Source organism: Xenopus tropicalis, chromosome 8, assembly GCF_000004195.4.
Source record: "Xenopus tropicalis strain Nigerian chromosome 8, UCB_Xtro_10.0, whole genome shotgun sequence".
NCBI lineage: Eukaryota > Metazoa > Chordata > Amphibia > Anura > Pipidae > Xenopus > Xenopus tropicalis.
Window position 1 is genome coordinate 135,309,589 of NC_030684.2, and position 22,384 is coordinate 135,331,972.

The following is a 22,384-nucleotide window of genomic DNA, read 5'->3' on the forward strand; positions in this document are numbered from 1 at the left end:
AACCTCTTTCTTTACGTGCAGTACAAAGGTTTCTTGGGTTTGCCAATTATTATCGGCAATTTATTAAGAATTTTTCCCTTATTGTAGCCCCCATCACGAATCTAACTAAGAAGGGCGCCGATCCCAGTATGTGGTCCCCTGAGGCTGTTCAAGCTTTTGAAACTCTTAAGAAAGAGTTCAGTTCTGCCTCTTTCCTTAAATACCCCGATTCTGCACTCCCTTTCATTGTAGAAGTAGATGCATCTGAGGTGGGAGCTGGGGCAGTCCTTTCTCAAAGACACCCGATGACCAACAAATTGCATCCCTGTGCTTTTTTTTCCAAGAAGTTTTTACCCGCGGAGGTAAATTACGATATAGGGAACAGGGAGTTGTTGGCGGTTAAATTGGCCTTTGAGGAATGGCGTCATCTTTTAGAGGGGGCTAAGCATCCGGTGACGGTCTATACGGACCATAAAAATTTACTTTACATTGAGTCCGCTAAGCGCTTGAACCCAAGACAAGCCAGATGGGCTTTATTCTTTTCAAGGTTCAATTTTGTTTTAACTTTTAGGCCTGGTTCAAAAAATACCAAGGCAGATGCACTCTCTAGGAGTTTCAATTCTGTTTCCTCCGACCCTAGTGAATGTACTCCCATCATTCCCAGGGAGATTGTTGTTGCAACCTTGGAGTCCGATCTCTCTTCCTTATTGTCTCCTTTACAATCTTCTGCCCCTGTTGAAACCCCATCAGGTAAATGGTTTGTTCCTGAAGAGCTTAGGGAACAAGTTTTAAGAGAGGTTCATGATTCTAAAGTAGCAGGCCATCCAGGTATTGCAAAAACTGTTTCTTTATTGTCCCGTCATGTTTGGTGGCCTTCCTTTAAACAGGACGCTAAAACTTTTGTCAATTCCTGTGCAGTCTGCCAACGCTCTAAGCCATCTCATCATCTGTCCCAGGGTCTCTTAAATCCCTTACCCATCCCAGTGAAACCATGGTCTCACATTTCTATGGATTTTATTGTGGAATTGCCTCCTTCCCACGGTAAGACAGTGATTTGGGTGGTGGTTGATAGGTTCAGTAAGATGGCTCACTTTATTTCTTTACCACAACTCCCTTCTGCTAAGGTCCTGGCTGACTTATTCATCACACACATTTTTAAGTTTCATGGGTTTCCTGAAAATATTATTTCTGACAGGGGGGTTCAGTTTGTTTCTAAATTTTGGCGTGCTTTCTGTTCTTTGGTTGGTACAGAATTGTCTTTTTCCTCTGCCTATCACCCCCAAACGAATGGTCAAACCGAAAGGGTGAATCAGTCCCTTGAGCAGTATCTCAGGTGCTATGTATCCGATAACCAGTCCACATGGTCTGAACTGCTTCCTTGGGCAGAATTTGCTTACAACAATGCTACCCATTCCTCCTCAGGGAGGTCTCCTTTTTTTGTCGTTTATGGGTTGCACCCCAAAGCATTTTCTTTTTCTGGCTCTAATTCCCCGGTACCCTTTGCCAATTCCTCTGTCTTAAAATTTTCTGAAATATGGTCGTCAGTTCATGATTCCTTGTCGGCAGCTTCCCTAGCCCAGAAAAAAGCTGCTGACAAATCCCGTAGGGAGGCTCCCCAGTACAAGGTGGGGGATTTGGTATGGTTATCTACCAAAAATATTAAGTTGAAGGTCCCCTCTCCCAAACTGGGTCCCAGGTTCATTGGTCCATATCCCATCATTGCAATAATTAACTCATCTTCTGTCCGTCTTCAGTTACCTCCTAATTTCAAGATTTCTAATACCTTTCACGTTTCTCTCCTAAAACCTGCTTCTAATACTCGTTGTCTGTCTGTTCCTCCCCCGGTGTTGGTTGAAGGTCAGCCTGAGTACGAGATCCAGGAGTTCCTCGACTCCCGTCTGGTGAGAGGTAAGTTACAATATCTCACCAGGTGGAAAGGCTTTGGTCCTGAGGAGAACTCTTGGGTCTCAGTTGATGACATCAAGGCTGATCGTCTCAGGAAGCAATTCCATTCAAGATTTCCTGAGAGGCCTGGGGGTCCAGTGGCCCCCCCTAGAGAGGGGGGTAATGTAACGAAACACTTACCAGCGCGCTGCCATCGATGGGGACGCCCGCCGCACCGTTCTCCTCCTGTGCCGGCTCCTTCCTAAGTGTGCGCGCGCGCGCATTTCCGCAATTTAAAGGCGCACGCACGCTGGCGTCATGACGTCATCGCGCAATGGCGCGAAATTCAAACTATTTAAAGGGACTTTTGCTTACATTCATTGCCCGTGATAGGATTCGATTCCTGGTGCCTTCCTGAGCCTTGTGCATTCTTGTTCCTGTATTCTGATAGTAATTCTCCTGTTTTGACCCGGCTTGCTCCTGACCATTCTGATTATCCATATCTGACCTCGGCTTATACTTTGACTACGATTTCGCCTCATCCTGCTGTATTGATTACCCGGTTTGACCCTTGCCTGTCTGACTATCCTTGATTGCTGCCCGCCCCGACCTAGCCTGCCTGAAGACGACCTTGTTTAACCCTATTTGTACCGTGATCTTTGGCCTAACTGACTTTCTACAGTCGTGCCCCATTGCTGGCCAGAACTCCTGCTTTGCACCTCTCGTATAAGTCCAGGTGGCATCCGAGTAGCTGAGGGCTCCTCCCGAAGCCAAAGGCGGTCACGCTACTGGTGAAGCACGAGCCGAGACCAGGGTGCTTGGCACTAGCTCTGGTATTGGGTGCCGACCGTGACAGGCAGACAGAGCCTTGGGGGTAATAAACCCACTAAATTCTCCTTTGTTGGAGCCACAGCTGCTCTTGCTAAATAGCCCTGAACCAAGTCACACTCCTAGAGCTGCTATTACAGAGTATAACCTGAAAATGACTACACCTCACTCACGGGGTCCCTGCTCCCCACCTTAGAATCACTAGATGGATTTGGCTTCCTCTCTAGGGCACAGGCTTCTGGGCCTAGTTGGGTCCCAGGCTCAATGTAGCACCACCTTCTGTTGATGAGAGGAATGCCAAAGAGGATGTGCCCACGCCCTGCATATCACTATATTACAGTGTGCAGGAAGTGGTCATCCTATCTAAGGGCCAATTGGAGCTTCCTCTTATAAAGCTCCAGGCTGGGACTCGCTAGATTATATGGCCCAGGTTCCCAGACTGTGGGGAGGAACGGCACGAGCAGGGAGGTGATAATGAGATTCACACAGCTGAATACACTGAGCCGAAGGCACTGCAGAACCTTATAATGCTTCAGCCACAGAAAGGCCTTGTGATTTCCTGCCCAGCTTTGCTGTTTATAAGTAATATGCAGTAACTGTTCTTCTCAACCTACTTGGCGCAACAAGTCACCTTCAGCCCCAAATAGTGACGTCAACCATTTATATTTATTTTCATACAGGGTGCTTAGTGATGTAGTAGCTGGAGCGCTGCAAGTTAAAAAAACAGGATGTTTGTGTTTTATCTGGACCACGTTTTACTTCCTGTTTGAATACACAGTTAACTAGCTTTTAAAGCAGTAATGTCTAATGTCTGTACCACTGGGAATTTTTCTATCAGTTCTCAGCTGGATAAGTATTTTCCTTGTAAACAGGAAAGGGATGGGAGGAGGAAAAGGTTGTGTTCGCAGTATTTGTAACTTTCCTGTCACTGGGATTTTTTACTAAGAGAAAAAACCTTCTTGCCATACGGGAGTGCGGAGTGATGCTGTGTCTGTGATCTACTGGTATTTATGCTCAGTAATATCTATTTTATATATGTGCTTGGATAGGCCCCCTGTTTTAGCATTGGCAGCAGAGGGAGGTCGGGGGATACTTGCCCATCCCTGGAGTTTCACCCCCATGATAATTTTAAGATTTCAGCAACTGCAGATTCCCTCTCTCTCCCCTGATAACATTACAGGTCCCTGTGCCAGGTCACTGCAGGCAGCCCCATACATGTTATATTTTTCTTTTCATCCCTAACTGGCTCACTGCCTGGTCTCCATAGTCCAAGGGTGGCTTTTTTGCAGTGCTGGCCTTAGGCTGATTGGACCGATGGGGCCCCGTGCCAATGGGGGCCCCAAACCCTGGACAACAGAGCGACCCGTGAGTGAGAGCCTTTCCCTGCTCAAACCAGAATCAGTGCCTCCCTATTTATCTTTCCACATGGAATGATCCAAGTGGATATAGATGTGCCTCCACTGCACACATGCACTTTTTCAGAGGGAGAGCAGGCCAGATGCATGACACATTGTGGGACGTGTTACCAGCACAGCAGTTCCAGCCTCCCCACAAGGCTAAGTCAGGACACGGGTCACAATTAGCACCGCACCACCAGCTGCCTTCAAACCATCTGCCTCACTACTTTACTGCACCATCAGCCTTTTTGGAAATTCAGAGCTCGGATTCTCTGTCTAGTCAGCACCCACTTCACCTCCTGCTCCATCCATTTTCTTCAAGTACTCACTGTTATACACCTGACCTGCTCCTGCTGCAGTATTCATGAATTATAAACCTACACTAATGACTAACTTACTATGCAATGATGAGCCATGATTGAGTAGTACTGTAAGTCAGTCATAATTGTATGTTTATTTTGTTTTTTAATTGTTTGATATGATATTGTAATTGCCTGGGAACCATGATTTTTGGTCTAGTACTTCCCCCCACCTCCACCTGTTAACTATTGTGCTGTAAATTAGTCACAGTTTTTATTTTATTTAATTGTTTGTGCCTTGTTTTATGGCTAATGCTTTTATCTTGGGCCTTGGCTTGCCTTATATTGTTCTTTGTTGGAATCTTATGTGAGCATGGTGATTGGGAATTGGTGCCAAATCTAGTATAACTACCTTTATTCTAGTGCTTTTTCATGAGTTCATTATGCAGTATTCTTACTGGTGCTCATTGGCTATTTCAGCAGTGATTTTACTGTCTAGTCTGGGGGTTAATGTAGTGCTCATTGGCCATTTTTGCAGGGTTCTTACTGGCATGACTCAATTAATGGAGTGCTAATTGGCATTTCTGCAGTGGGTCTGGGTTTTTTTGAAATTATGTTTATGGTCATAGTATTTGTTTATTTGTGCTGGATTAACAAATTCAAACTTAAAATCTATGAAAAAAAAAATCACTTTTTTATGTTATTGGCTCTTTAAATCTGGGGGGCCCCGCCAAAGTTACCCCAATTGGGCCCTGCAGTTAGTAAAAAAAAAATCTACAACTGCAAAAAAATAAAAGCACAATTAGCTTTTTGACGGCGGAAGAGTTAATTTAGGACTAGAGAAATGGTGATAGGTATATTAGAGATGCCAGGTTGCAAAAAAGTATTTCAGCTAGTGAAATTCCACCTATGCTGGCTACATAATACTATGTGAGTGTGAGAGAGAAGGAATATGGCTCTGGTTCAGTGTTAAGGTGGCCATACACAAGTAGATTTAAGATGCTGATTTGAGGCCTTTAGACAAAATTAGCAGCTTATCTGCCTGTGTATGGGGCTCCCACGACAGGCCTCCCCGATCGATATCTGGCCAAAAATTGTCCAGGTGTTGTTCGGGCAGGTTTGATTTTTCTGTTGTATTGGGGACCACATCAGCTCATTGATGTCCTCAGTCCAACGTTTCCTGTGCCGTCGTGGTAATTCGATCATTTGGGTCTAGGGCCAGATGATTAAAATAGCCCAATATTGTCCACCTTAGGAGGACACGTCGGAGAATATCCACTCGTTTGGCCACCTTTAGGGAAAAAGTGCTGAATCTGTGTGTGTGCGTTTATGCAGTAAGGGCCAAACGGCTACCTGTGGCTACTGCACTAAGGAAATCCACACTGAGCTATTTTATAGAAACTAATAATTGACCAGCAGCACTCTGGTGAATATGGAGTGATTTTATTCGTGCCACAAATAAAATTACTTTATTCCCAATTTTGGAGTGCTGCTGAAATATTCTTGCTTTGAAGATTTACCCTGTGCATACAGCTTTGCACCTGAGGTTTTAACGAGCTTTATTTCATTTCAGAACCAGGGGTAAAAAAAATCTAGAGGGGGGGTAAAAAAATCTAGAGAGGGGGAACAGCCTCCTAGGTTTGGTGCATCCCTAGTGAGTATATAGTAACAGTTACCTTGTTGCAAAAAGAAAAGTCAAAGAATATATAATAATACAATATTCCATTATGGACTGTTTGCAAATTGTATCCATTTTATTGCAGTTTTATTTCTGAATTGGTTTGATTGTTTGTGTCTGTCTGCAAAACTTATTTGACAAGTAAAACTACTCAAACTAAGATACTCACTGTTGATAATATTAGGCAAAAAAAATGCATTGATTTGAGTGGTTTTATTGGATTTTAGCGATTTTGTGTCCAGTATTCTTTCTTACTTGTTTTTGACCATTTTGTGTTCTAGATTTTCATTTGGGAGCCTCTGCATGTTTAATAGCCCTTGGTGTTCATAATTAGTATATTTTATGCTGGTACGTTAAGAGATGTGGGGCATTTAATGGGGTAAAATGCAAGCTTTGAGATGATATTTAGAAGTTTCATAAAAAATGCTACGTTTAGCATAGCTTTGCATTTGGTAGCTTGCAGTAGAAAGTACTGTATTTACCCATTTTGGATGCAAAAGAATGTATGTTTTTTTGGCATCAACTTCCTTATTTGACACTTTTACCACAACTAAATCAGGCAGTATCTTTTTTATTTTTAAGTAGTAGAAATATGCCATAAATGAGCACAATATGTATTCTGGGATCTCTAAATGCCAGATACTTTGGTAAACCTATGCACAAAGAGCAACTCTGTATTCCAAAGGTTAAAATTGACAGTCGCCGGAATCAATGTATATGTATCTAAGTGCTTGTTAGATAGGCATGGTGATGCCTTTACAATACAAGCACAATAAGGTGCCTTTACGTGATATGATACTTGCAGCATAGAAGGAAGGCATAACCGTTTACTGATTTGTATTCCTGAGTCTGCACATATCAATAGAATTGCTCCTAACTTCGGAAATAGTGAAAGTAAAATGTTTAATAAGTATCTTTAGATCCTATTACTGTATATATTGGGCTACTGGCACTTATGGTACTATTAGATGCAGAGGACATTTTCAAGTTATCCGCAAAAATCTTTTGAAACTCAATAGGACTCAATAGGACTTTCAAGTTTATAATAGTTGAAGAGCAACATCATTGTTACACATACGCTACTGTCTGTAGCAACTTATCACAATCTTTGGAATACAGAGTTGCTCTTCTCTCGGCACCTGTTTGTTATTTCCCTGGCGTTATCTATTCCATATGGCTGAAATTGGGAGCTCAGGTATCTTATGGTTTTAAATCTATCTCCCTTCTCTCTTACTGGTGATTTTAATGAGACACAAATAAAAGTTCATTTTTTTTTAGAGGTGTGCCAATAGAAATGTGTTCTGTGTAAATTATGTATGTATGTATGTATGTATGTATATCTTTATTTATAAAGTGCTACTTATGTATGCAGTGCTGTACAGTAGAATACATTAATACAAACAGGGGGTTATTAAGATAATAGATAAATACACAGTATAACAATAAATACAAATAAATACAAGATACAGTAACAGTTGCAATAAGTTAAGAGTTAAAGACACAAGAGGATGGAGGTCCCTGCCCCGTAGAGCTTACAATCTATATGGGAGGGTAACTAACAGACACAAATAGGCAAATATAAGTGCTGTAGGTCACAGTGGGTGACACTACAACATAAGTGCTAGTTCCCAGATCAGGGGCTGGGCGAGTGCTCCAAAAGGGAGTCTTTAACCTTAGTTTTAAAAAGACTGGGGGAGGATTCTCTCCGGAGGAAATCAGGGAGGGCATTCCCAATGTAAGGGGCAGCAGGGCAGAAAGGGTTAAGGCGGGAAACCGCAGTAGTAGTGGGGGGCGCAACCAAACGATTGCTCTGCGAGGAACGAAGGAGTCGGCCAGGAACGTACGGAGACACAAGGGAAGAGATGTAGTGAGGAGCAGAGGAATGGGGGGCTTTGAAGGTTAAGAGAAGGAGTTTGTAGGATATTCTTTGTTTAATAGGAGCCACGATAAGGACTTTAGCAGGGGAGGGACCTTTCTTAGGTAAACTAAAAGTTCCCCTAGAAAAATACCCCTTTACCCCTACATTGAAAAAGCACAAAATGTTTAAAAGCCCTCTGCCACTGAGTGCAAATGAAATGCAAAATTCTGCTGGCACTCAAAGGGTTAAGCTGTGCTGCATTAAAACCAAATAACTGGAGCAGATGACATGTTTGTTTTTTCCCTTTATCAATGAGGAAAGTTTGGTGAGTGATTTTGAATAAATTGGCAGTGGTTCTTTCCCCCCACAACTTGTTTTAACAAAATTGTGTATTCTGAAGCTACTATGTCCCCTTGAACAAATATCTTGATTTTCTTTCTTATTAAGAAATGTTGGAAATGTAGGAATGCATTTTTTGTGTTTATATATGTGTAAAGACTGTAGACTAATGCCACATGATCAGTTTCTTCACCAGCGATATACACTGACCCGTCACTGAGCATACAGGTGGATTTTTGCATTGGCTGACATAAGAGCTAACAACTGAGGGGCCCACAGGCTGAATGGCTGAGTACTGAGTATTTTTTTTCTAAATGACATGGACAAAGCCCAAACTATTTTGAAAATGATATGCATAGCAATCTTGTATTATATACATTTTATTTATAGGAGATCTTACATATAGTGTTACCTCTGGAACTCTATCCCTGAATCCCTCCGTAGGGAACACTCACTCACTCTCTTTAAGGTAAAACTCAGACTGTACCTTCTGGGGCACTAAAACATTATTCTGCCCAGTCCTGCGCTTAAGGGCAAATGCCCATACCTGGTGCCTCTTACCTTCCAGTTTGTGCCTGTATGTTACCCAACCACTTAGATTGTAAGCTCTACGGGGCAGGGACCTCCTTCCTACTGTGTCTCATACCTCATGGCACTTACTCCCTGTGTATTTATACTTATTTATTGTATTTATTATATCACTTTTCCTCCCTGTGTGTAATTTTGTATTCTGTAAGACTGTACAGCGCTGCGTACCCTTGTGGCGCTTTATAAATAAAGTTATACATACATACATGTTGGTCCTCTTGCATAAAATCAGTAGCTGATTTTTAGTGCAGTTTCAAAATAACACAGTATAATAATAGACGAGGTTAAAAAGGACCTGCATCCAACCATCAATTCAAATATTTGAAGTGAAATTAGCTTCACTTCTCTACCAGTTGAACCAGAGGAAGGTGAAAAGCTGTAGTCTTAGATGGGGGGAAAAAATCCTTCCTGATTCCAAGAGAGCTATCAGACTAGTCACATCACAAATATATAACCTTTGTCCATTACTGTTAGAATTGAATGTGCTGTGGAAAAAGATTCATTGCAGCCCTGGGTGCCACCCAGTCCCTGTCAGGGTGACTTAATACAGAGCAATGAAAATCAGCCTAAGCCAAAAGCCTTTATTTGGTAGGTAGCTAAGGACACAAGGACTTTAAACCCTTTAGGGAAAATATAATCACCAAAACTGGTGATTATTCACATTGAACTATACAGGTATGTGTTAGTTGAAACTCACTACAGAACCATATTGACTGGTTTGCACGTTCACATCTCTGTGAGTTTCAATTAACTCCTAACTGAATAAGTTCAATGAAACCATTATGATTGGATTTTGGTGACTATATTTCTCTGATGGGTTTTCCCATGATGAGCTGTGAAACATTTTGAAGAAAGTCCAATTGCTTTAGATTTAATATTAGATACTGTATACGGTATATTGACCTGGATGAATAAAAATCTTCAAAGACATATTTAAATGTTCTGTTTGTATGACACTGTAATACATTTTAAAAAATAACGGGGTATTAGATACAAATTCTGCATATGTATACATATATATTTCTCTTAAATGACTAATTACAGTAAATAAATTAGCCAAACTGCTATCTCGGGATTTCTAAAGACAAAAGTCCCTAGAACTCAGTCATTTTACTGTACAATAGATTCATGAAGTAGGGACTTTTGTTCTGACCTTTACTGTTATAATAATACTTTACAAATTTTCCTTCTACAAGCTTTTGGTACTTTTTGAGCGAATTCTGTGAGGAATTTTCTTTTCACTCTATTAAAAATGCCTTAACAGTGTCTCTGCGAACAGTTTCTACTTTGGTGTTAGACTGCAATACATCTTGGATTCAATGCTCTTTGTTTTATAGAAAAATTGTTAACTGTAATGATGTATTGATTACTTGTGAAATTGTAGCTAAATGTTTAACATTTCAAACGTATCTTTGAATCATGTGACATTCAGTTTCTTTTAAAGAACATATTGGACATTTGGATTTCCTTTTTCTAATTTAAATTGCCTTTAGGTATAAATTTCATGTCTGAGAGGCAATGATCTGGGCTGCAGAAGTTACTTGCACCTGCTGTTTTCTTTGTGGTTGTTCAGCTTCATGTATTTTGGGTATATAGGGCTCACTACTACTATTAAAGAATAGCAAGATGAGGGTGGGTGCTTTGGTCCAGTAACTGGTGGAACATCTGGTAGACGTGAGAGAATTTTTGGTTTTGTTGAAGAAGCGCCAAGAGTCTGTGGGCAGAGCAGGATTTAAATAATTCTGTTTAAACTAGGGATGTGCTGGGTACAGGCAGTGTCGGACTGGGGTGCACAGGGCCCACCAGGAAACTACATCTTAAGGGCCCGCACCTCCCCATACAAAATAGCACCCATAAATGACTTTCAAGATTAAAATTTGTATTTGGAAAAGAAAAAAATGCAATAGCTGTAGCAATATTAGGAAATGAGAAAGACCAGATTATTTTTAAATTACAAAAAGTGGACAGAGTAAGTACCTGTGCCACCTTCTGTTGCAGCAGGGGATTCACAAATGGAGGCTTCAGTGTAGCCAGTCATGAATGCAAGGTTTGATGTGCCATCTGGAAGTTGTGCTACTACCAAGCTCTGATGTGAAAATAGTTCTCTACCACAGTACCCCACCGTTTTCTTGTTCACTGACTGACTCCCAGTGAGACCCCGCCTGCAGCCTTACGCATAGAGAGTCACACAGCCACAAAGATTAAGCCTGCTGCCTCCTGCCTGAAACGTAAGATTTACGTGCATCCAGAGTTCAGGCAGAGTGCAGGCCAGCCGCTAGCGTCCGCAGAATAGATAAGGGTCCATTAATCACGTGAGCAGGGTCCTCAGCTCTGACAGGGTAATGTGAGGTACACAGCTACTGCAGTCGTCGGTGGGCCCACTGGTGGTCTTCTATTATTAGTGGGGCCCGCTGCCAATGTACTGTATGTCTCACCTGGACTGATCGGCTGATACAAAATTATTTATTATTGGGATACAATGTGAAATTAACTACAATGAGGGCCTAGGGGCCCACCAAGGCCAGGGCCCACTGGGTTTTTTCCCGGTATCCCGGCGGGCCAGTCCGACCCTGGGAACAGGATTTAGTTTGGGATTTGACCTGAATTCAGCCTTTTCAGCAAGATTTATATTTGGCCAAAGCCAACTGTCTGGCTGAACTGAATGTGCATCTTTAAAATCAGGTGACTTTTCGTCACATAAACAAGGAAATCGAGATTTTTTTTTCATGCGTATGTAAGTTAGGGTTTGGATTCAGTTCGAGATTTGCCTGGATCCTTCATAAAAGATTTGGGATTCAGCCGATCCAAAAATAGGGAATTCAGTGCATCCCACACAGACATCAATAACACAAAGTTTGGCATTGTGCTTTATTTGGTTTTGCAGTATCTAGGCTAATGCCACATGGAGCGTATTCTTGCCAACCCGAAAAACACTTGCCGAGAATCCGCTCCTACGCTTAGATCTCCTCTTACCTGTGCCTGCACCCAAAAGCATTGAATACACTCGGATGCAGGCAAAAGTAGCCAATATCCACCGAAAATACTAAGTTCTCTAGGGTCTGCACTGGTACACATGAAATAAGCCCAACAGGGGTGTTTTGGCACCAATATGGATTTGTGTGGCTTACTCACCATCAAGTACAAGCTACTGCTTTGTCATTATAGAGAAAAGGGAATCATTTTTTAATAATGTGAATTATTTGATGAACTTCCCATAATTCAGAGATTTTTGGATAAGGGATACCATACCTGAGGGCTGATTCACTAAAGTGTGTTAAAACGAGCGCTATTTAAAGCATGTGGTAAAAATTTTATTGTGTCTAATTTTTCGCGTCTTAACACACGATTCACTAAAAGGATACTTGCGTTAATTTAGACATGATGCTGCTTGCGTTATTTAAGTCGCGAAGACTATTTTCATGCGGTATTTGACGCTACACACTGTAATTAACGCAGTGCGCACAAATAGTTGCCGCGTGCAGAAAAACGCATGGCATATTAGCCATACATGGCATTACTTTTGGAAAATTACTGTACTGAAAATGCCCATTTCCCTGAAAACTGGCGGCTGCATCACTCTGGGGCCAACACAGACTGAATAAATAACACTGCAAAGTCCTTATTGTGTTGCCAAAAGCTCATTAACTGTACTTTTCTATAATTACCGCCTGCCCCAAGTAGGGGTTAATTTTCGCACAGACAAATGCGATATTTAGCGCGGATATGTGTTTGTGAATCATGCGTTAGTATTATTTCTGCGTGCTAATTATCGCATGCGGTAATGCGCAATTTAACGCACGCGATATGCAACTTAACGCATGCGATAATACTTTAGTGAATCACACGTTTTTTTTCCGCTCCAATTTTAACACAAAAAAGCATGCGATACCGCTTATCAACCTTTAGTGAATCAGCCCCCTGTAGTGAAAAAAAATCACTGGCACTGGCAAGTGGAATATTCTGGACTTAGAAATTTCTTCAATAATATAAAAATCACAACATATTAGCCATAGATCCATTGTTTAGGTGAAATACCCCAATAGAATGCAGTGACCCTAAATGAACCTGGTTATGTTATTAAAGCTATATACTGCCAATGCGAGTTCTAATTTATTCTTTTTGTCATTTAATAGTATTTATTACATATATTTATTTAGGGACGTAGTGAGATTTGCCAAACAGCTCCACTGTCGGCTCTTGGATTCTGGGTCCCAGTTTTGTTCCCTTGTTTGAAGGTAACAGAGAGAGGCTGTGGCAGAACTGCTGTGGGGGCAAGTGGTGCACATTTTGCCATGGGTGTCAAGTGCTTCTTGGTGAAAGAAAGAAGAAACTGGAGGAACATATTGGAATGGAGTAAAGAAAACTTTTGATTTCAGGGTAACTATTACCTGGTTTCCAGTGGTGCATGTTTGGAATTAGAGTGCCCTGGTATATAATGATAGCTGCACATTTCTTAATATAATGGTTGTTTACAAGCCCAAAGAGCAAATCAATTGAAACCCCTATTTTATTACCCAAAATGCCATATTTTAATATGACGGACCTGCAAAATAACGTGTGCCACTGGTTGCTTGCAGTTTAGGAGTGTGGGGCCAATTAGCACCTACTTTGATAAACTTCCCTTATATTTCTCCAAGGAAAAGTATTTTCCAAAATCACTAGGATTGAAGTACACATAAACTGTTCCACTCTAGCCATGCTCATGGCCTGTCTGAGATGTGGGTCAGTGGTTAAAACACCCTTAGCTACAGCTTCCAACAAAAGTACACCATCTGCGTATTAACTTCTCCTTGAAAGTGTGTCAAGGACAGGCTGTCACTATTCTATTCCTGTACAGGTATAGGACCCATTATCCAGAATGCTCGGGACCAAGGGTATTCCGGATAAGGGTACTCGACAGATCAAACCTGCTGAATTTTCTTTTGACAAAAAAAGTCAACTAAACATTAATACAATCAGGCAATCAGTGTAATCCTGCCAACTGTAGTTCTAAGGGCACTATTTAGTTCAGAAATTGCAGTAACATGCCAAGGAAATACACACACTATGCTTATAACAATCCTAGCCAACACACAATGCTTTACAGGTATGGGATCCATTATCCAGAATGCTCGGGACCCGGGGTTTTCTGGATAAGGGGTCTTTCCGTAATTCAGATCTCCTACCTTAAGCCTACTAAAAAAATTATTTAAACAGTAATTAAACCCAGTAGGATTGATTTAGCTCCAATAAGGATTAATTATATCTTAGTTGGGATCAAGTACAGGTACTGTTTTATTATTACAGAGAAAAGGGAATCATTTAACCATTAAATAAACCCAATAGGGCTGTTCTGCCCCAATAAGGGGTAATTATATCTTAGTTGGGAAGTACAGTTTTATTATTACAGAGAAAAAGGAAACCATTTTTAAAAATGTGAATTATTTGATTACAATAGAGTCTATGGGAGATAGCCATTCCATAATTTGGAACTTTCTGGATAACGGGTTTCTGGATAAGGGGTCCAATACCTGTAGTACTACAGTGAATAAAACATTTAAAACACAAAAATACTAAAAATGCTTTATTTAGGAGATGAACTTTAACAGATGTCACTAAAGAGTTTCAGTCTACAAAAAGGTAGAATCCCTGGGCCTTCAAAATAAGCAGCTTCAATGGGAGATTATGGGGCCATTTAGCAACGTTCAGATTTTTTTTAATTCAGATTTTTATCACCAAAACTCGAAAAACTCACAGAAAAAAGGTGTGACTTTTTAGAGATTTACTATGTGTCAAAACAGTTGAAAAATCCAAATCCGAAAATGTTCCAGCTAAAACCTGCCGAGATCATGTAGAAGTCAATGGCAGATTTCCCTTCCCTGGAGGATCTCTCTTTGCTTTGAAAAATTTAGATGTTTACTTATTTTTGATACTGTTATTTGTGCAACAGTTTGCAAAAGTAGATGTTTCGTAATGACCATGTGAAACTTCTTTACAAATTTTCCTGTAACAAGGTGAAAGTCCTGGATTAGTTCTGCTTTTGAGATGCTGAAACCTTAGGCTGCTACAGTAAGTACAGTATATAAAATATAGCATTTTTAGTCATTAATTTTTAGGGTTCAGTTTTCCTTTATTTCCCCTACTGGCACAGGAAGTTCCAGAAGCTGTAACCTATGCCCTGGGGGAGGGATGTGTTCCCATTGGGCCCAGGGGAAGATGATTGTAGTTTCTATTGTAGTTTTCTAGTCTATAAAAAGGGAGGGAGCACATGGTTATGTCTCTCTGGACACCACTCCAGGAGATGGGTTGATCGTGGTGAAACTATATCTTGCTGAGCCCCTGCAAAAAAATGTTGGTGGGTCTGTCACACACCAGCCCCTACCCCCTCAGTCCTCCTGCTTGTCCTGCTGCTCACTCACGCACCATAAAGTTTCAGTAGCCAAGCAACTGGGGAGAGGGGGATTTCTAATTAGCATGCACCCCATCCCCCCTGAAACAGTGGGGTCTGCTACCTCTATAGTTACACAACTGGGATTAATGTTGGACAGGCTGAGGTAGGAGACCTCAGTAAGAAGACTAAGCCCTCAGGTAACTTGATCTTTAGAAAAGTCACACTCCTAGGGGGTGTGCATAAGGTAGGGTAGCTAGAAAGATAAGTTTGTGCTCCACCAAGGAGATCTAGTGTGGGGTAGTTCCCCAGATGACACTCCCCAGGTGTAGGGACTAAAGTGAGTAGGCAAATGTGTGTGATAACTTGGAGCACCCTTGAGGCAGCCTGGGACCCTGTATTGTGCATAATACCTGAAGTGAGATTGGTGTGTGATGTGACGTGGTGCCAAGAAGTATTATATGTATGTAGGAAGCACTTTGCTTTTGTTTAATAAATTATTTGCTTAAGGACATTTGGTGCCCAGTCTTTTCATTAGGTCTTGGTCTCTATAAAAAATGTTTTTAAGGGATATTCTCCTTCTGTGTTACTATGGATACAGGAAAAAAATGTGTTCACACACCATTAACTTTTCCACATGCAGATAGGAAGTGGTGCAATTGATTAAATTTGGTGCACACTGTATAGTAAAGACAAAAAGGAACACCAAGAGCCCCAATAGTGTAATATGTTTTTACAAGGAGTAATGGTAGAATAAACAAATTAATACTCACAAGCCAGGGTTACCAATAGGCAACCACTGTATAGGCAGGTGGGGAGATTATCCTGACCCCACTCAGGAATAAGAAGTCGCTCTCTGTAGAAGGAAGAAAAATGGGGATAACACCCCTCCACTCGGGGTGGACTCGGTATAGTGATAAGACAAAACAGAGGCGCCAAAAGGATAAAATTAGCTAAAAACACTTAAAAACCCAATGGGTAATTCAGAGGAGGTAGTAATGAACTTACCTCCTCCAGGCAGACACCAACAAAAGTGGTAATTTTCAGTAATAGTTTATTCACAACAATATTGCAACGCGTTTCGCAGGCATTTCCTGCTTCATCAGGCAATTAGAATAGGCACAAAAAAATGCGTTTCAATATTGTTGTGAATAAACTATTACTGAAAATTACCACTTTTGTTGGTGTCTGCCTGGAGGAGGTAAGTTCATTACTACCTCCTCTGAATTACCCATTGGGTTTTTAAGTGTTTTTAGCTAATTTTATCCTTTTGGCGCCTCTGTTTTGTCTTATCACTGTATAGTAAAGGTGGTACTCACAAACTGTAAAAAACTTTTTTGCCTTGAATAAATGCCCTTTTTTTCAAACAGCAGACTTAAAGTTCTATAAGAGAGGAGTGCTATATAGTATAAAACCTTTTTATTAATATATAGTTTAAAATCACCACACCACATATATGTAAAACCCTTCTTCATCTAAATAAACCGTAATAAAATTATACTTTTTTAGTAGTATGTGCCATTGGGTAATCCTAAATAGAAAACTGCCATTTTAAGTACTAAGGGCCGCCCCCTGGGATCATAGGAGTCACAGTGCACACAAACAAGCCAAGGCACACATACATGCTAGGCTCCATCAGCCAATGAATGGGCAGAGTTCTGCCTTTTGCTCCCACACTACTTCCTGTTACAGTTAGAGCTGCATCACTTCCTGTCAGCTGATCTCTGAGGGAGCACACAGCCCATCACTAAATGGCGGCTCAAGGGAAAGGATGTAAAAGGGCAATATTTACTGATATATATATATTCCAGTTTGGTAAGATTCTTTATTAGTTCATGTAATATGACATAAACAATTTGTTAGTTAAGCACTGAAGCCGCCCAGATACAGGCACACTCAGCTGATATCCACCAAGAAATGCCAGACAAACACCAAGTCTCACGTTTGTTGGTGAATATCGGCTGCGTGTGTCTGCACCCGGGCAGATTCAGTGCTTTCAGGTGCAGGCACAACAAGAAGATTTTTTTAAGGGTATGGGGTATGTCAATATGTCTGTGTGACCTTACCCTGCAGCAGCCTCCACCCCTGCATCTACCTATTGCGAAAGATCAGCTGAGAGTTAGGGTAGCAGACAGTAAGGGTGCAGTGCCTGAGAGCAGCTGGATAAAGGCAATAAAGCCATGAAAGGGTTACAGCAGTTTAGCAAATGGGGAAATTACAGACACACACACACACACACACACACACACACAGACACAAGGGAACTGACATTTAAAATAATTTGTAACACTGTTCAACCACTAAACCACAATACAGAAAGGTTCCTCAAAAGCTGCTTTTGTATGAATAACGGTGCAGCTTACTGTTATTGTATCAGTGCTGCTGTAACATTTCCTGATTTACTGCAACATTCTGTTCTCTTTTTAAAGTTCATGTAATGCCTATTTACCAACAGCCCCCAGTCTCCTATACAGTAATCAGGTTTTCTTTTTTTGAGGCAAACATTTACATAAAGACTGCAAGTAGCAATTCTTGTTTTCTCCTATTTCACTTCCTTCAACCGCCTCTCCCCAATCTACATCTCTTGCACATTTGTTTCCTACACCACATCCTCTGAGCAGAAGCTTTACTGGTGCTTCAGCTTCAACACTGGGTTTGGCTCTGGGTAAATTATAAATAATTTAAATATTATTAATACATATCTTGCTGACCAAAACTAGAGAATAACATTTACAGAGGAGAAACAACCATTTTTAAGAATTTCAGGACAAAATTATGCTGTAAAATCCAGGAAAACATAATGTAACATCAGGGAAAAGCACCCATTGAAATTCATTCGAAATTGGTGGGAACACAAAAAATTAACAGTTAAAAATGCAGGAAAACATAAAAACAGGGTACTTAAAATTGAGGTTTCACTGTATTATCTCTATTCAGCATCACTACCATTCCCCCCAGGCTGGTATTATAGTGGCGCAGCTGGTGAATATGATAACTAAGGCCAATTTATCTACAGCAGTGGTTCTCAACCTTCCTAATGCCGCAACCCTTTAACCCTTTCACTGCCAGCCATTTTGGTCAAAGCGGAACTTGTATTGCCAGTTTTTGAACATTTTGCACTGTTTCACTTTAGGGGCCTTTCCTCGGGGGGGGGGGAAATGTGCAATAAAAATTATCGCACGCTTTTTTGCATTAAATAAGTCGCGATAATTAGCGCGCGATTCACCATAGTATTATCGCGTGCGTTAAGTCGCCATTTTCGCATGCAGTATTTTTCGCACTAGTTTTAACGCATGCGTTAATTTCCGCGCTGAAAAGAATACGATCGCATGATTCACTATCACTTAGGCGCACTAAATATCGCATTCGGCTATGCGAAAATTAACACCTACTACAGGCAGGCGAAAAATTATAGAAAAGTGCAGTAAATTAGTTTTTGGCAATAAAATATGGACTTACAGTGTTATTTATTCAAGTCTGTGTCTTTTTACTCAATTTTACTAAAGTCTTGGCATGTATGGAATTTTGCTACTAATATACAGTACTATAGCGGTAAAAATTTAGTCGCCAAAATATACAGTACAATAGCGGTAAATATTAAGTCGCGATTTAATACAGTACTATAGCGGTGACTATTTAGTCGCACAAAATACATAACTAGGTATAATAATTATAGAAAAGTACAGTTAATGAGCTTTTAGCAATAAAATACGGACTTTGCAGTGTTATTTATTCAAGTCTGTGTTTCCCCCAGAGTGACGCAGCCGCCAGTTTGCAGGGAAATGGGCATTTTTAATACAGTAATTTTACGAAAGTATTGGCGTGTATGGCTAACATGGCGTGCGTTCATTTGCGCGACTATTTATATTTGGCTACAAGTGATGAAATGTTTCGCCAGGCATGGATTCGCAGCAAATTTTTGGACGTGTGGCGAATTTTTCCGCAACAAATTTTTTCATGCGTTTCGCAAAACAATCTGCCAATGGCAAAACGCATAAAAAAATTCGACAAGCGAAAATTCCCCACACATCCAAAAATTGACACAGGCTTCAAAAAATAATAGTCACGGGCAACAAATTTTTGGCCCGCACAACATTTTTGCCATTTTGGGGATCTTTCGAAATTAGTACGTAGCGTATTTTCTGCCGAGTGTGATAACTCTAGCACTTCTTTTTTTTCTTACTTATATTTTTATTGGTTTTTGGGGTTTTTTTTGCAAATAAACATTTATACAGCACCTCTCTAGCACTCTGTGCTCTCCCAGGGCAAAATGTCGCCAGTTTTATGCTGCGATTGTCGCGTACGTAATGTCGCGACAATTAGCGCATGCGATAAATAGCGTGCATGCAAAAAATACCGCGCACGTTATTTATTGCGTCAAAAATATCGCATGAAATACCGCGCGTAAAATAGCGCAAGTGTACTGATAGTGAATCAGGCGAAAAATCGCAAAAATTAAGACGCCATAAAAGTTTTAACGTGCGCTATAAATAGCACGCGTTAAAACTCATCTTAGTGAATCAGCCCCATAGGCTTCTAAATGTCTAAAAATGTAAAAAACAAAACAAAACATATTTTCCATAATATAAACACACATACCAGAAACAAAAATTATTTTATGCTCAAAAAGGAGGAGGAAGGCGATCTAGGTCCGGGTATATACACCAAACGCCCATTCAGAGGTAGGAATACGCAGAGGTGGTAAAGTATGGACAAAATGAACGCAGAAAGATACATCAAAATGATGGAACTCAGGGCACATCTAGAAATGATGATGGTAATTTGGGACTGAGAGTTGTAGGCTGTGAAAAAGATTCTAATACTATTAATAACGTGATTAATTTGTCATCACGGATACTTATGTAGGGGTTTGCTAAAATGGGCCCCACAGGATGTATACCCCTAGGATAGGCCCTGGGAGGGTAATGGTTAAGGTACAATGGGTATAGCCTGGTATATCTATAGTTAATGGGAAGTATCCCCGCAGTTCGGGTTATGGCCACAGGGTGGTGCATAGGCCCATATAAGGGAAACAGCCATGTGCTGGGAGCCATCTTAAGTTGGGAGCCTCTAGAGAGAGGAGCTCCCCTGTGAGTTAGTAGTTTCCCTGTGTTAGGACACTCTAGGAGTGCCATGTAGGGAGTGGTAGGTAAGAATGGGCCGCAATGCCCCTCCAGGAGTGTAGAGGATTAAGATCCTACCAGCAATACATCAGCTGGAAGTTAGGGCACACAGTGTGTAGGTAAGGGAGAGATAGTCTCCAAGAGAAAGAGGATCCTGCTAAAGAGTAGCCTGGGTGTAGTACCGGGGGTGAGTCTCTGTGGAGGGTCTGCTTGGCGAGAGTACCGGGGAGAGCCCTAAGAGAGGGTCTCTTGGCGTGTAGTACCGGAGGGACCTCCTAGAGGAGATCATTCTGGCGTGAGTACCCTGGGTACCTTTGAGCGAGGGTCTTGTGCATTGATGTAACCTGTGGATGTGCCCTGACTGTCTGATGATACACTCCTGGAGAGGTCTGCCCAATAAAGCTCAATCTGTTCATTTGCAATCTGCTGTATTCCGTGTGTGTGTACCCAGGACCACTACAACTGGTAAGGAGTTACCCCAGGGAGGGGCAAATCAACCTGCAGCCAGTGGATCCTATTGAGGGGTTAATACACTACATCAGTTCCCAGGGTGGGAGTTGTAGTTCTCCCATAGCAGAGCCCTGGGTGGAGGCACGCCATTATCAAAGAAATCCCTGCTTCCCCCATAGTAAGCGGGGCTCAGGACTCCTGGAAGCGCCAACCAGTGACATATCAGCAGGTAGTGCCACAATTGTTTATAAAGTGGGCTACATTTGGAGGCACTGCTGAGAGTGTGAGCAGGAGCTGCTTAGTAGAAAAGGCCCTAAAGCATCTGAGGCCTAGTGGACTGTGAACCCTCCCCTCCATCCGCACTAAATTTGGGCCACCCTGAACCGCATCCCAGCCAGGGGATTTGGCGCGAAAAGGAGCTAGGCACAGGCTCCCAGCCAGTGGAACGCAGGGGCTTTGGCACCAAGTGCATAGGAGGACACGCGAGACTTGAGGCGTGTAGGGGGAGGTGCTGGACTGAGTACCTGGTAATCGCCCCGTGACACTGCTTGTTCCAATCGGGAACCACCAAAAGTGCGCCAAGGAAAAGGGGCGCGGCTTCGCGAGTGACATCACGGGGGCCATTTTGGAAAGGCAGAAAGTGAGCGCCTGCCTTGAGAGAGCATCGCTGCTGTTGTGCCTAATAGACTGTGCTTATGATGTCTGCTAAATCAGGGAGCGAGTGTGCCAGTCTCACATCCCTGCCGGAGAAGCCAGAGAATGGCATAGCATATGATGCCGGCTTCCGCTATGTTTGGCTGGGGTCTTTTGCCGAAAAGACAACCTCTAGAGGTGACCCTACCCTGGTACCCTTGTGTGGAGAGTGCGGCGCCGAGGCCTACCAGGCGTTTAACCAAGCCACGGGGAGGTGTCCGCAGTGTGGCCATAAGGGTTGGATGGGGCCCCTGAGAGATGAGACCCGTAGAGGGGAGGCCCGACCCAGTGAGGAAGTGGTACAGAGGGCCACACTCCCATTTTGTGTACCCCCATCATACTTCCAAACCTTGAAGATGCGCTTCCCCAACAAGGTGTAAAGGCCCAGGGGGCATGTTAAATCCCAAAAGAGGGAACTGTTTTTAAGGGGTGAGTGACACCTACGGTTTTGGTGTGCACCTCAGGAGGGACTTGTCCTTTTCCAAGAAGGAACTGTTGGGTGTGGGTGAGGAATACCCACAGTGCAGCCAACCGGCTGGTTGGGAGGCAAGTGCTGCTTCTGTTAAAATTCCCGGAGGGGAGCTTTTGAGTTGACCCAGGAGGGTCCTGTCAGTCAAGAAGGGCTGATCCAAGTGCCCACCCGTTGGTGGAGGAAAACCCAAGGTGGGATCACCTTGGGGTAAAGGACTCCCTCAAGGAGGAGGGGGGTCCAAGATCTGAATTGCAGTTTAATAAAGAGTTTTCAGTTTAAGGGCAATTGGTTGTCCTTGTATTTTTGAACTTGTGTGAAATTTCTCAAGGGACAGAGACTCTTGTGTGGGACTTTTCACATGGCGGGTGGGACATGTTTTATGTGCCTGACCTTTCTTTTCCAGGTAAACCATTGTACCCATGACAGAGC

The 22,384-nt window shown here is 42.1% G+C and overlaps 1 protein-coding gene across 1 annotated transcript in view; it reads left to right on the forward strand.

Moving 5' to 3' along the window:
* Window positions 1-3,632: 3,632 nt before the first annotated feature.
* LOC100496169 (selection and upkeep of intraepithelial T-cells protein 6) overlaps window positions 3,633-22,384 on the forward strand; it is an 84,445-nt gene continuing 65,693 nt past the window's right edge. The window contains exon 1 of the mRNA XM_018089611.2: window positions 3,633-3,695. The gene's annotated coding sequence lies outside the window, so the exon portion shown is untranslated. The remainder of the gene's footprint in view (window positions 3,696-22,384) is intronic.